The sequence below is a fragment of the Ictalurus punctatus genome, chromosome 23 (assembly GCF_001660625.3).
Source record: "Ictalurus punctatus breed USDA103 chromosome 23, Coco_2.0, whole genome shotgun sequence".
In the NCBI taxonomy this organism is placed as follows: domain Eukaryota; kingdom Metazoa; phylum Chordata; class Actinopteri; order Siluriformes; family Ictaluridae; genus Ictalurus; species Ictalurus punctatus.
The window spans coordinates 7958571-7972500 of NC_030438.2; the positions used below are offsets into that span (position 1 = coordinate 7958571).

The 13930-nt window shown below is 37.6% G+C and overlaps 1 long non-coding RNA gene across 1 annotated transcript in view; it reads right to left on the reverse strand.

Annotated features, from left to right (window-relative positions):
- Positions 1–7090: 7090 nt before the first annotated feature.
- Positions 7091–13930, reverse strand: part of LOC124626235 (uncharacterized) — a 10087-nt gene continuing 3247 nt past the window's right edge. Inside the window, exons 2-3 of the long non-coding RNA XR_006980941.2 lie at positions 13828–13908; positions 7091–7200 (exon numbers count right to left, since the gene is read on the reverse strand). This is a non-coding gene — a long non-coding RNA (uncharacterized LOC124626235). The remainder of the gene's footprint in view (positions 7201–13827; positions 13909–13930) is intronic.

Genomic DNA, 13930 nt, shown 5'->3' on the forward strand with positions numbered 1-13930 from the left:
CATCGCTCTTATGAAGTACAGTCTCTTACCGAAACATCACGTGAATTTTACGTGTGAATAATGACACGATTCAAATGTGAAATTTACTAACTTCAGGTGTTTTATTTTTTGTAATGGATTTTTCACATGGAGTGCATGTTTAAGGTGTGATTTTATTTTTGCATATGATTAATTTTACACGTTATTTTTACACGATTCATTTATGCCCATTTGTGATTTTTGGACATGATTCATTTAGTTTTATATGTGATTCTTGAAAATGATTCATTTACTTTTTATATGTGATTTGTACACATGATTCATTTAGTTTCATATGTGATTCTTACAAATGATTCATTTAGTTTTATATGTGATTTGTACACATGATTCATTTCTTTTCATATGTGATTCTTACACATGATTCATTTATTTTCATGTGATTCTTACACAAGATTTGTTTATTACACATAATTTGTTTGTTTTCTCACATATGATTCTTATACATTTCATTTAGTTTCACATATGATTCTTACACATGTTTCATTTAGTTTCACATATGATTCTTACACGTTTCATTTAGTTTCACATATCATTCTTACACATGATTCATTTAGTTTCACATGTGATTCTTACACATGATTCATTTCTTTTTGTATGGTTCTTACACAAGATTTGCATATTACACATGATTAATTTCTTTTCACGTGATTCTTACACATGATTCATTTAGATTCATATGTAATGTGTACACAAGATTCATTTAGTTTCATATGTGATTCTTACACATGATTTGTTTCTTTTCATGTGATTCGTACACATGATTCATTTCATTTCACATGTGATTCTTACACATGATTCATTTAGTTTCATTTGTGATTTGTACACGTGATTCATTTAGTTTCATATGTGATCTGTACACATGATTCATTTAGTTTCACATATGATTCTTACACATGATTTGCTTCTTTTCATACGTGATTCGTACACAATTCATTTAGTTTCATATGTGATTCATACACGATTAATTTCTTTTCATATATGAGTTGTACACATGATTCATTTAGTTTCATATGTGATTCTTACGTGATTCATTTAGTTTCACATGTGATTCTTACACATGATTCATTTCTTTTCGTGTGATCCTTACACAAGATTTGTTTATCGCACATGATTTGTTTCTTGTTACATATGATTCTTATACAAGATTTGTTTATTACACATGATTCATTTATTTTTTAATTCATTATGATTCATTTTCACGTGAATTTTTCACATGTAGGGCACGTGGTGTTATTTTCAACATATGGGTTTACACAATAACTCTTTTTGACACGTGATCACATACTGTTCACATGACATGTTTACATGTGCAGTAACATGTTGAAATGAACTTTTACATGTTGTGTTTTTCGCGTGTCATTTTCCCATGAGGAGTATTGTCAAACGTGTCAGGAATGAAAATAAGGAAAGTTTTGGATGTAGAGTACTGTATGTAGCAGTGTGTTTTCACTAAGCTAGAGCTCTGTTTTAGAGGCATATCTGAGACCATAAGTATCTGATGTTCTTGCTAGTGATTCAAAATCACAGACAGTTACGACGTAGTTATTTAGTTATGTTAAACTCTAATGATTATATCTGAGTTGGTCTCCTGTTCCACCTTGCTCTCGTTTCTATTCGGCGCCGTTTTTATTTGTCTCATTCTTCCAGAGTTAATTAAAGTCTCCTGTAATGAGAGATTGACTTGATGGTAACACTTAAAGCTTTCTTTGAACTACGCGGCCCATCGGTATTGCCGTTATCCTATTCTCCTCATCTTTTTGATGAGTCCGAACACAATTAGCCGCCCATTTTGACGTCTTAATTGCTGCCGTTCGATTCTGGAGCTCAGGTTACTTCTCGGTGCAGTGTGTGGCATAATCTTTATAGATTATTGCACTTAGAGAGTCTTCCGCTAAATGTTAGTAACAGGTTGGGAATTAGTGGATCTTAAATAGCCACATGACTCACTTTATATGATCAGATTTGTTTGTGTGCGCTCGAGGCCTTCTTTATTCTTGACAGAGTTTCCCTGGTGCTCGGTTTCTACAGTTCTCCACACTTATCTGTGTCATTTCTTATTAAGGGATAAATTATCCTGCTCCGAGTCACCGTGTTCTCTGGCAAGAGCTATCAAAGACATTGCACAGAAGCCCTTCAATCATCTTGTGGAACAAGGTTGAAGAAAAACAAAATGTCGATGGGACAAATAACCACAATGATAAATGGCTAAAAGATCTCATTGTGAGAATTTTTGCTTAAAGCCTAAGTTTCTTGAGCTCTACGCTTCAGTTGAAGTTGATTTAAAGATATGATTGTAGGAACATGTGCTTTTTTTCTGGTTATTTGTGGCTTTACTTCCTCCTGAAGTCATCTTGTAACCGGCAATAATAGTCAGACCTGGCAGGAGGACACAAATATTTCATGCAAATAAAGTTACTGATACTCATCTGGAAAAACAAATACTAGGATAAAATTTGAATTTGGATTTAAAAGCAGGAAAGTACAACCTCTATTTAATACAATCACAAAGCATTGCACTTGCTCCTTAAATCACACTGTAAACGGTCTGTAAAGTAGTGGCTTGGTATATCTATATATATCTAACTTTCATGCTAATAACTAGCGTGATATATAACATCTGTAGCTAAATACAGATATGTGTAGCGATATCTTATAACAAGGACGTAGTTCGCTGTAGAAAATGAACTCTAAAGTCAATTAGCCTACATTTAAACAGTAAAAAATAATAAATACATAAATAGTCTTTCTTCTTTATATGGTTGCTACTCCTTTATTAGAGTTATGTTTGCAGCTAGGCAGTATGACATTATAACACTGATATTGTGTATATATATATATATATATATATATATATATATATATATATATATATATATATATATATATATATATATGTATGTATAACTAGGGTATTGTTGCTATTTTTTTTTTTAAACTTTGAGATTGATATCTTTAACATTTTTTATAACTTATAAAATACAACTAAACTAGTTTTACAACCAATAAATAAAAAATAATCACTTTTTAAAATCTAGCACCACTGTTGTCCTGCCAGTTTATTAGCAATATCTTATCAAAGTATCGTGATTGATACTGTCGATTAATCAGTAACACTTTACAATAACAGTACATGAATAGTCATGCACTAATACCCGAATTAATACTTCCTTAAATATGAACTAATCACGAGTTAAGGCATGTACTAATCCCGAACTAACAATGCACGAGTTCACGTGTGAATAACGACCACCTTAAATACGTGTTTGTTAGTTCATTAACGTATTAATTAACACGTAGGGATAAACTAAATCAAACCTGCTTCTCTTCTCTAAGCAAGGATATGAATGAGATGTGCATCATTTCAGATCGTTTATATAATTATCCATATGCAGCTGCGTCCACGAACATCACCGGATGGCGCCAAGATGAAATTATTGGTGTTTATTTGTTATTAGTGCATCGTAAATGATGAAGGTAATCCAGCACAATCTAGTAATGTTTGTGTATGCAGCTGCGTAAGGTGAATTATATCAATGATTTGAAGCGATGCAGGATTAATTCATATTCTTTCTTATGTACTTAAGGCGGTCGCGTATTATTCACACGACTTATTAAAACTCGCATCGTAGTTAAGGTTAGCCCTTTATTAGTTCGAGATCAGTGCATGCCTTAACTCATCATTAAGGAAGTGCGTATTAATTGTGCATTAAAATTGCAGGATTATTCATGTACTGTTATTGTAAAGTCTTACCTCATTGCTCTTACATGACATTGCTCCAGACATGTTTGTTGACTGAAATGAAATAAAATGAAATAATGAAAGTAGAAAAATAATAATAATTATAATAAGATGGTAAATTTGAGGCTACAGTCTTGGGGATCGAGTTAATATTTAATTACTCCGTCATATTAATTAGGGTAATAAATTAGTATGCTAGGGTTTATTATTTTCCCTCTTTAATGCATTTCTAGATACAAACATTGCTAGCTGTGCCAAAAATAAGTATTTTAATGTAATTTAAATGTTTTTATACCACCAATCCATTCTTGTTATTTGTATCCACTATGCCTTTATTTATGTATGTATTTATTTATTTATTCAATTCTCCAGCCAGTGCTTGTTGGAGCCTGATTATTTCCCTATAACTGCCCAAACGTACCTAATGATCTCCTAATGATCTTTTTAATGCGTTTCTAACGACTGATTTTCCGACTAGGTTCAGCTCTTGATTCGGACGTTAAAGAAGCACTAAATAAACTCATGCGTGTTGGCTTGGGGAAGTCATCCTGAGAGGCAGCTCGGATTGTCCGAACGCCCCCGCTCGTGTTCACGGTGCTGTGTTGCATTACCATCGTGCCATGTTTTAACCATCAACCCTTTTACCCTGTGTATGCCTGCCACACACACACACACACACACACACACACACACACACACACACACACACACACACACACACACACACACACAGGCTTACCCATAACACTCACACACACACACACACACACACACACACACACACACACATACATACATACATACATATATATATATATATATATATATATATATATATATATATATATATATATATATATATATATATATACATATATATATATATATATATATACATGTATACATACACACAAACATACGTTTTCACAGTGGTCTTAGCAGATTTCCTTTCTCGTCAGTTTGTAAAGCATACGAAGAGCTCTCGGGTCATTATACTGTATATCCTTCGCTTTGAATCTGATTTGTGCAGGAATCTGTCCGACGCCACGATCCGAGGCCTCGACTCCCATATGGACCTGTTTATTTTTAAAAACCGCTGAACAATTTCCACCTGCGTTCTTTAATTCTTTTAGCATCCAGACGGGGCCTGTTTTTTACATTTTCCCATGAACATCTAACATCTAACTAAAATTTACAACGTGAATCCGAATTTATGAGATAATTGAAGAGTTTTTTGGGTTTTTTTTTTTTCTTCTTCTTCATCTGAAATGCCACGGGGTTCGTTGTGCATAGCTGTGATAGCTTGACTTATTGATTATGGAAGGCGGTATGCCCAATTTCAAAGAGAAGGGTAGCTATCTCCATGTAACTTTAGAGAATTAATTGGATTCGGTATGGCCCTTCATGAGAAACACATGTCTGTGTACTGCTGCAGGTAATAAGATCTCTCTCCTCATGTAATGAAAGGCCACTGTACCATCCAAACACACACACACACACACACACACACACACACACACACACACAAAGCCATAAAAATCACCCCCCAAAAAAGCAAGTAGCACTCATCTCATCTCATCTCATCTCCCTCTGCCCCCCCCCCCCCCCACCCTCCCCTCTCTCTCTCTCTCTCTCTCTCTCTCTCTTCTCCCTCTGTGGGATGAAATCACATCCAGAGAATGTCTTCAGGTCTTTTCGGCATCTTATCAGCTCCAGTAGCCGGCGTGTTTTCTTTGGAGTGGCCCGATTCGCAGTCATGCGTTCACTCAGTCCAGATATAAATACGGCGGATCAGGACACCGTATAGTGTATCATTAGGTCATTAATGCTAATTTATCATCGTGCCCTGTGTGGTGATGGACAGCGCATCTGTTTGAGGCACGAGGCCAACGTAGGAAGCGTCCACATCGCCTCGAAGTTCTCCAGCGCTTGGGTCACTCAGGAAAAGTTTCTCCTGAGCTACACGTTGAAAGAAGTGCACAGGAACCATTTTACAGGAGATCCTAACAGGAGCAACAACCTATGTAAATAGCAGCTACGTTGCTAATTTTTCAGCTAAGAGCTCAAATCAGTCTTTAACAACATATCTGTGGTGTGTATTAATGTGGAAAGATTTCGAGTTTGGAGGGTAAAATCAAACGGATGTGATGAGCAGTTGGAGTTATTTTTTTAACTTCTATTTATAAACATTGACAGCACAATTATTAAGTGAAATTAAATGTCATCTTGTTTTGCTCTTTTATTAGTGATTGCGTGTAAGCAGATAGCAGCTACAGTGCTCATGCTAATGCTAACAAAGCTTTCGGTAAATAGCTGCACATGTGCGTAATTGTCGTGTATGGCAATGTAGTAAAACATGTTTTCAGTTTCAGACTTATTTCAGAATTAATTTGAGGACCAGTCTTAAGGTAAATCATTGAACAATAGGGTTGTTTAGTGTTGAAAAACAACCAGGAAGTAAGTGATGTTTGTTGGTAAACAAGACCTTTTAGCTGTATTCACATTCGACGCACGTGAATCGAAGACGGCTTTGGCTGAACGTGCGTTGTGACACGTCTCGGCCCGGATCTGCGGAAAATCTGCGGTCGTTGTGAAAAATTACAAGCTCCTCCCAATATTGCGGTTTCCTTGATTTTGCGCTCATTTCTGCGATCGTAAATTTGCTAAATCATAGAGGGACCGCATAACAGCTCATCGTGAAGTGTTTTATTCCTCTTATACTACAGATAAGTGGAATTTCCAATGATTACAATATTAATACATTAAACAACGAAGCATCATACATTTCTTTATCCGTTTAAAGTCGTGGAATGTCCATGGACCAGGTTCCTGTTCTCTCTTACGTTATAGCAGCTATAAACAGTCATTATCGAGCGTTGGGAATAAAATAGACTTGAGCGAGATCTAGGGAATATTCCAGAAGAACAGGATCATCGTTTCAACGCACAGAGCACACAATGGTTTCTCCTGCACTCGAGTCTGAAAGAAAGACATGTTTACAGATGGATAGGATTTATCATTTCAGATAAATCAGATAGCCATAGGCCAGTGCAACTCATAAACATAAATCATTCATGTAGCGCTTATTGTTTTCAGAATAGCCTAAGTGCAGCAGGAGAGTTAAGTTGAAGTAGTGTGTGTGTGTGTGTGTGTGTGTGTGTGTGTGTGTGTGTGTGTTAGTGATGCACTGAAGCACTAAGGCTCGATAGTCTCCATGTTTGGAGGTTGAGGTGGCAGGACGGCAGCCCACTCCGTCATGCTCTCTCGTCCTGTGATATGTACTCTCTCTCTCTCTCTCTCTCCCTCTCTCTCTCTCACACACACACCTCTTTCCTTCCTTCCCTTGTAGAATAGATGCCGGTGAAAGATAGGACCCCTGTCTTTGTGTGTGCATCACTATTCACGCCGCTTCCAGTGCAATTCTAATGAGAGAGAGAGAAAGAGAGAGAGCAAGAGGTACATGAGGATTTGTCAGTTTAGGCAGAACTTAAAATAGAGAAATAAAATATTCTGTCCCCAAGAGAACTTCAACCACTTTGCAAAAAAAAAAAAAAAAAAAAAAAAAACCTTCTTTTTTTTTGGTGTCTATTATCAAGCTCACGCTGTCTCGCTTTCTATTTTAACCCTTGTCCTGATGCGTTTTTTTCTGCGCACAAATAAGCTCAAATTAGGGTCCGAATAATGAATTTAATTAAAGATATACACAGGTGTGATATACGCAGGCGCCGTCCTCTTCGTGCATCCGGATTTTGATCCTAATGCATGTGAGGATTAAAAAACCGTGCAGGTGAGGTTGTGTGTAATAGCACGCCCTGTCACTGCACCCCGCTTATTAAGATAAATATTGCGATGGGGAGATTTTCAGCAGTGCCTGAGAAAAAGGGACAGACACATTCATCTTGTGCACGCTTGCTGTTTTGGGTTGGCGGGAGAAAATGGGTTTAAGCCCCTTTAAGTCACCCCAATGTATGGAAATGTATGTGCATTTTTAAAAGCTGGGCTAAATTTATTTTCCCCCTCGTCCGTCTGAGCGTGCGGCTGATAGACCAATAGAAGGCATGATGGATAGACGTATAGAGAGAGACAAACAGACAGCATCACACACACACACACACACACACACACACACACACAGACCCTATATATCAGTTCAAGCCTACTGAAAGTACTCATACACACCTTTACCATAATCCATTGTTTTCCGTAACGCCTCAGTGGCTCTGACACAGACACAAAACGATGCTTAACGAGACAGAATAACAGCGTCCGCACTGTTTATATACTTCTCAGCGGCGTGTACGTCACCGTTTTACACACAGGTTCACGCCAAAGGAGAAAATCCGATTAGAAGCGTTATTATTTTTTTCTAACTTTGCAGTTAACGAGAAAAAGTTTGCACGTCTATTCACACTGCTAATTATTTGTAGAAAGTTAATTCCCTGAGTTGTAATTAAAATATATTCGGCCATTAAGAAGGGCTGAAGATCAAAACACGCAGATTCGATTTATTTATTTATTTATTTTTATGCGCAAACCTTGTTAACTTTATAATTATCTTCGCTAAAAGTCAAAAGTGCATTTCTTGAATATTTTGCCGGCTGAATTAATTAGAAACCAGTGAGAATTGTTGCAGAGATAATTGCTTGTGGATTTAGCATGAAGCAAATGAAGACTTCTAATATTTTATTCAAACATAAACTCAATATACACCGTAATTTCATTTTAAGCCACTCGAGTCACGTGCTTCTTATCTTAATTACGTGAAGAAATTACAGCACGGAATAATAATAATAATAATAATAATAATGATAATAATAATAATAATAATAATAATAATAATAATAATAATAATAATAAAACTTTCTACATCACAGGTAGTTTAATTTAATCTTTTTTTCTCTCTCAGGATGGAAAATGTTTTATTTATTTATTTATTTATTTATTTTATTCCCAGGCAGACAGATTCAGGTTGTGTTGTGACTCGATCCGCCATTTTTGCTCAAGCAGACACATGATGTCACAATGCATCAAAGTAAAGACAAGACGAAGACGCAATGGATTTTATCCTCTGTCCAAGAAAACAAAACAAAACCGAACAAAAACAGAACGATCTTGTTTGCTAATTAAGCGGTCAACATTTTGCAACCTTTACCCTTACCAAATGTAAATTTATTTCTCATGTGGTGCACACACGTGACTGAATCTCTTTTTACCGAGTGTGTATAGGCCCAAAAGTCCCAGGAAATGACCTGCATTTGGGTGATTGAGGATATCCTTGAACTAGACAGTGGAGGACAGCATTTTGGGGGGGGTGGACAACCCGAACACAGTCTGAAGGAGGTGCACGGGTTAAAACAGGAGGGGAAAGGACCAGGCACAGACCAGGAGGAGATCCTCCATACGGAGCAAACAAGAACGACGACGGCCCACCGATCCACTCTCTCGTTCTCTCGCTCAGCCCGGCAGAACCTGCTTTTAATAGCACTCTGGGAAAAAAAAGAGACTGTCAGAACGTAGGCTAATTGGCCATCTAAGACCCCCAAAGGTCTCTCTCGCACAAATTGGGGAAAAGGGCATCTGCCCCCAATTTGATGTGATTCCTTTGTTACAGTCGTGTCTATTATCCAAAAAGCTCATGGTTTAATAAATAAATAAATAAATAAATAAGTTGGTTTTAGGGACGGTTAACATTTTCAGAGAGACTGAAAGAGCACAGCAGATCGGAAGTAAATAAACTCGGCAGAAAAGCAAACATATTCTGTTTTCATTGTTACTGAAAGATTTCATTTCATTCAAGTAAAATTCCCCACTGGGTTCCAATTAAAAACAGTTTGGGGTTTTTTTTGTTGTTTTTTTACCCCACCCTGAGGGGGAACAGCTAATTATTCTGTTGGCTACAGATGTAGGGGGGAGTGTACACAATTAGTACGCAGCGTGCTTTCATCTTCTTCTTTTTTTTTCTTTTTGCGCATGTTTCTTTTTCTTCATTCAATTTTAATTGTGCTAACTCTGATATAATTGCTTAATTAGAACGAGAAAAAAAAAAAAGCAGACTCGGGATCGCACCGTCTCGAAGGCGAGACGCGACCCTGTGGATTTAACGCGATCGACTCGTTTAGAGAGTTTAACACACATTTATGTTTGATTGAGTTTTCGAACGATATCATTTTTTTTACTAAAAGGATTAAATATACAGCCTTGAACATGGGAAAAAAATCATTTAAGCTTCTGTAATTAACCCATTTTGTGTGATTAATCATCCAAATAAAGATAAGCATTCGGTACTAGACGATATTTTAAGGCATTTATGCTGCCTGTGTTACATGTGATAATACACTGTGTTAGAGTTATTAACATATCTGTTTTGAGAGCGTTCAATTATGGCCTGAGGTGAATAAGGTGCGCCCCCTCCCCTTCTTTTTTCTAATACTCCTCTGTGCTAATAGCAGATTTAAAATTAAGTACACATGGAGATGATGGTGAATGAAAAAAAAAACACGAGACACGATGGTATAACTGTCCAGCCAGCCAACATGCTGTCATGCTATATATATAAAATATACGGCTATTTTATACAGCCTCCAGTCGCCAAAAAAAAAAAAAGATGTTTTCAATTTAGCACGGCTCTGCGATCACGATATCACTTTCTCAGAGCGGTTCCAGATCGGGATGGCCGCGGCCGTCCGAGTCGATCACCTCGGCGAGCTCAAAGGCTTTCTCCAGGAAGAATAATTCCACAGTTGCTGAGGTACTGAAAAAGCAATCTGCAGAAATACCCCGGGGTCATGTCTTTGGCCGGGATGATTTGTGTGAAATGTCATACATTAAATATAAGTTTAACATTCAGGCCCAAACACTAAAAACTGCTGTTCTGCTCTCCCCCAACCCCACAGACTTGCTTTAGGTTTTGGCTTTTAGGTTGAGAGCAAACATGGTCACAAAAGGGTGAAAAAATATTTTTTAAAAAAATTCAGCTCCCAATACACATATACACACACACACACACACACACACACCAGCTGCCCTTCATCTAGCCAGTTAAATAAATAACACCGTTATACAGCTGCCTTTCATTTGTGAATGCAAGTGAAACTTTCTCTTTCATTTACCTTTTTATTTATTTATTTATTTATTTATATTTATTTTTCCACGGGAACGCTGGAGCCGAGCCGATTCGCCTCCGCGTGCACTCCTGTCTTAGCAGGTATGAGTTTCATCCGCCATGCAATGAGAAAAAGGACAAAGCTGGTAACTAATTCATAAAGTCCTGGCAGAGATGCCAAAGTGAGCGCCGTCTCCAGGGACGTCGCAGAGCCAATCATGCCAGAGATCCTGCTGTCCATTGTACTCCATGAGATGTGACAGAGGTGCTACAAAGCATGTCATTCTCAGGATGGACAATTGATGCACACACACACGCACACACACACCTTTTTTTCTCCGTCATCCCCTCCATTTTCCTGTCTGCTTGTTGTTAGTGGGGTTTTTTTTTTCTTTAGAAACTAATAATAATAAGAAGGAATCCAGAAATCGGTTGCGATTTTAGAACCAGTTAAAGCCGGATGTAATTAGATGTGTGAGTCAGATTATTGCTGTGTGTGTCTTTAGTTATTATTTGGTTTTTTTTGTGTGTTTTTTTCTTGCAGGAAATGCCAAAGGCCTAGCTCTTATATATCACATCAGCTGCAAGTCGAGCAACTAATTGAAGCGCATGCATTTATTTGAAAAGCAGGTAAACACACCAGGGTCCTGTAAGTGTGTGTCATTTCCACATGCAGACCCCCTCCCCTAGATAGATAGATAGATAGATAGATAGATAGATAGATAGATAGATAATGAGTCTTTATTGATCACATATACATTACAGCACAGTGAAATTCTTTTCTTCATACGCCAGCATGTTAGGAAGTTGGGGTCAGAGCGCAGGGTCAGCCATGATACAGCGCCCCCTGGAGCAGAGAGGGTTAAGGGCCTTGCTCAAGAGCCCAAAAGTGGCAGCTTGGCAGTGCTGGGGCTTGAACCCCCGACCTTTTGATCAGTAACCCAGAGCTTTAACTGCCAAGGCACCACTTGATTGATTGATTGATTGATTGATTGATTGATTGATTGATTGATTGATCGATTGATCGATGGATGGATGGATGGATGGATGGATGGATGGATGGATGGATGGATGGATGTTCAGCCTATAAGATGTTTCTCTTATATCGTTGCTAAACTCCAGACGACGTTAGAACACAGGCTCTATAAAGAGCAACCTGTATAAAGTGTCTATAACACACTCTTTATTGACTGTGAGAAATAAACTATGTTTGTAGTTAATACCTGTAACTTGTTTTATTTGTGTTGTTATTTATTTATTGATGTACCGACATCCTTTACCAAACTTTTTGGGCAAAAAGACCCCAAACTGAGTTTTTTTTTTTCCAAGCCCTAACCACCCCATTCTTAGTCCAGATTTATCATTTAAGACGTGAAAATTCGTATTCGATAAGTTCTCCCTGTTCGTCGTCTTAGTTCCTGCTGTACCACCGAGAGTCCGAGTCACTCAATGTTTTCAAGGAACTAGCCAAGGTCCAGTTGTTACACTAGTGCTAGAGCAAATTGGACTAAAATAGACTAAAACGGCAAATACACTGTTCACCGTGACTCCATACAATTATTATTATTATTATTATTATTATTATTATTATGTAAGGATATATATATATATATATCTCACAGAAAACAGAAAACTCGTACTGTTGAATCTTTTATTAGCGCTGCCCAATGCATAAATCCATACCAAGCAAAATGACTGGCACCTTGAGGACTTAAATTGTGCTTTTCAATGGGTTTCACTCTGTCCGTATGCACTTTTAAATCTAAATGTATGTATATATCTATAAACCACATGGCCTGTGTAATATGGGTGCATCCCAGAATTTTTAATAATCATGAATCAGATGAAAAGCTGGTTAAGGAGCTTTGCCTTGGGTAGGCCTGCTATCGCACCGGATAGTGAATCCCGGACAATGGAAGTTTTAAAATGAGACGGGTGGATCAAAGAGGCCTAAAAGGCCATCGCAATCCAATTGAAATATTTTCTAGGGATCTTAGGGAGGTAATGGATGTGTGAGAGGAGAGAGAAGCGCTGGCCGTTTTGAATGCAACCTAAATTACTCACGGTCGCGGAAAAGGACGGGAAATGCATGTGACACTCTAATATGAGGCTTGGGTTAATGCTTGAGAAAGACGGATCTTTCATAAATGCGTATTATAATATGATTTATAATGCCGGTGTAATGAGGACGCCAACAATGGATGTGATTTGAACTTCAGGTCCAGCTGGACATTGAGGGTTTTCAGAGTTAAGCGTAATTATTGTGAATGCTTAATGTTTGGTTTGGTTCTACGGTTAGACTTTACACGTGTACACGTGGAAAAGTGGTTGGCTGCTCACTGCCTCAAAACACTAACCTCTATTCTCTAACCTCTAACCTGAGCAATAATACATATTCAAAACATAGAAGATAGAAGCTCAGAAACGCTCATGATTTCCAATATTTTGACATTTTCTTTTATTCTCATCACTGATTCTGTTTACATGTACACTAAAAGTCACGTCCTGTCCATTTCCATGCATGTTGCGTATAATACAAATTACTCTACAGCGATTGAGTGAAAATGTGACCATAGTGAGGTGAGTCTTGTCAGTGTGGAATGTGTTCATCGAGTTATTAGTCAAGCGTACTCGTCGGGAAACCCTTCATTCATTCATACATTCATTCATCTTTAGTATTTGGTAAGGACCGTGATGAATCCATGGTGGAGGTACAGCCTGTATGTTATGCCGGTCCCATCACGGGAAAACACACACACATTCACACACAACATGTTTTTGGAAAGAAACTCGGAGGAAACCCAAAGATTTCAGATGTTTAACCTCGGTTAGTTACTGCGTTACTCTGTTCCAGTTTACTGCCACTGAGCTGTCAATCAGGTTATTACTGGATTATTATGCTGCGTGTGAATGTAGTTAATGTTATATTTTCAAGTCAGAGCATTACCTCGAGTGTGTAATGATGATCGACGCCGCAAGACTCGAATGCTGTTGTCTTTTATTCCGTCCCAAACTTTACAGAGCCACCCTGTACCACAGAGTATATACAC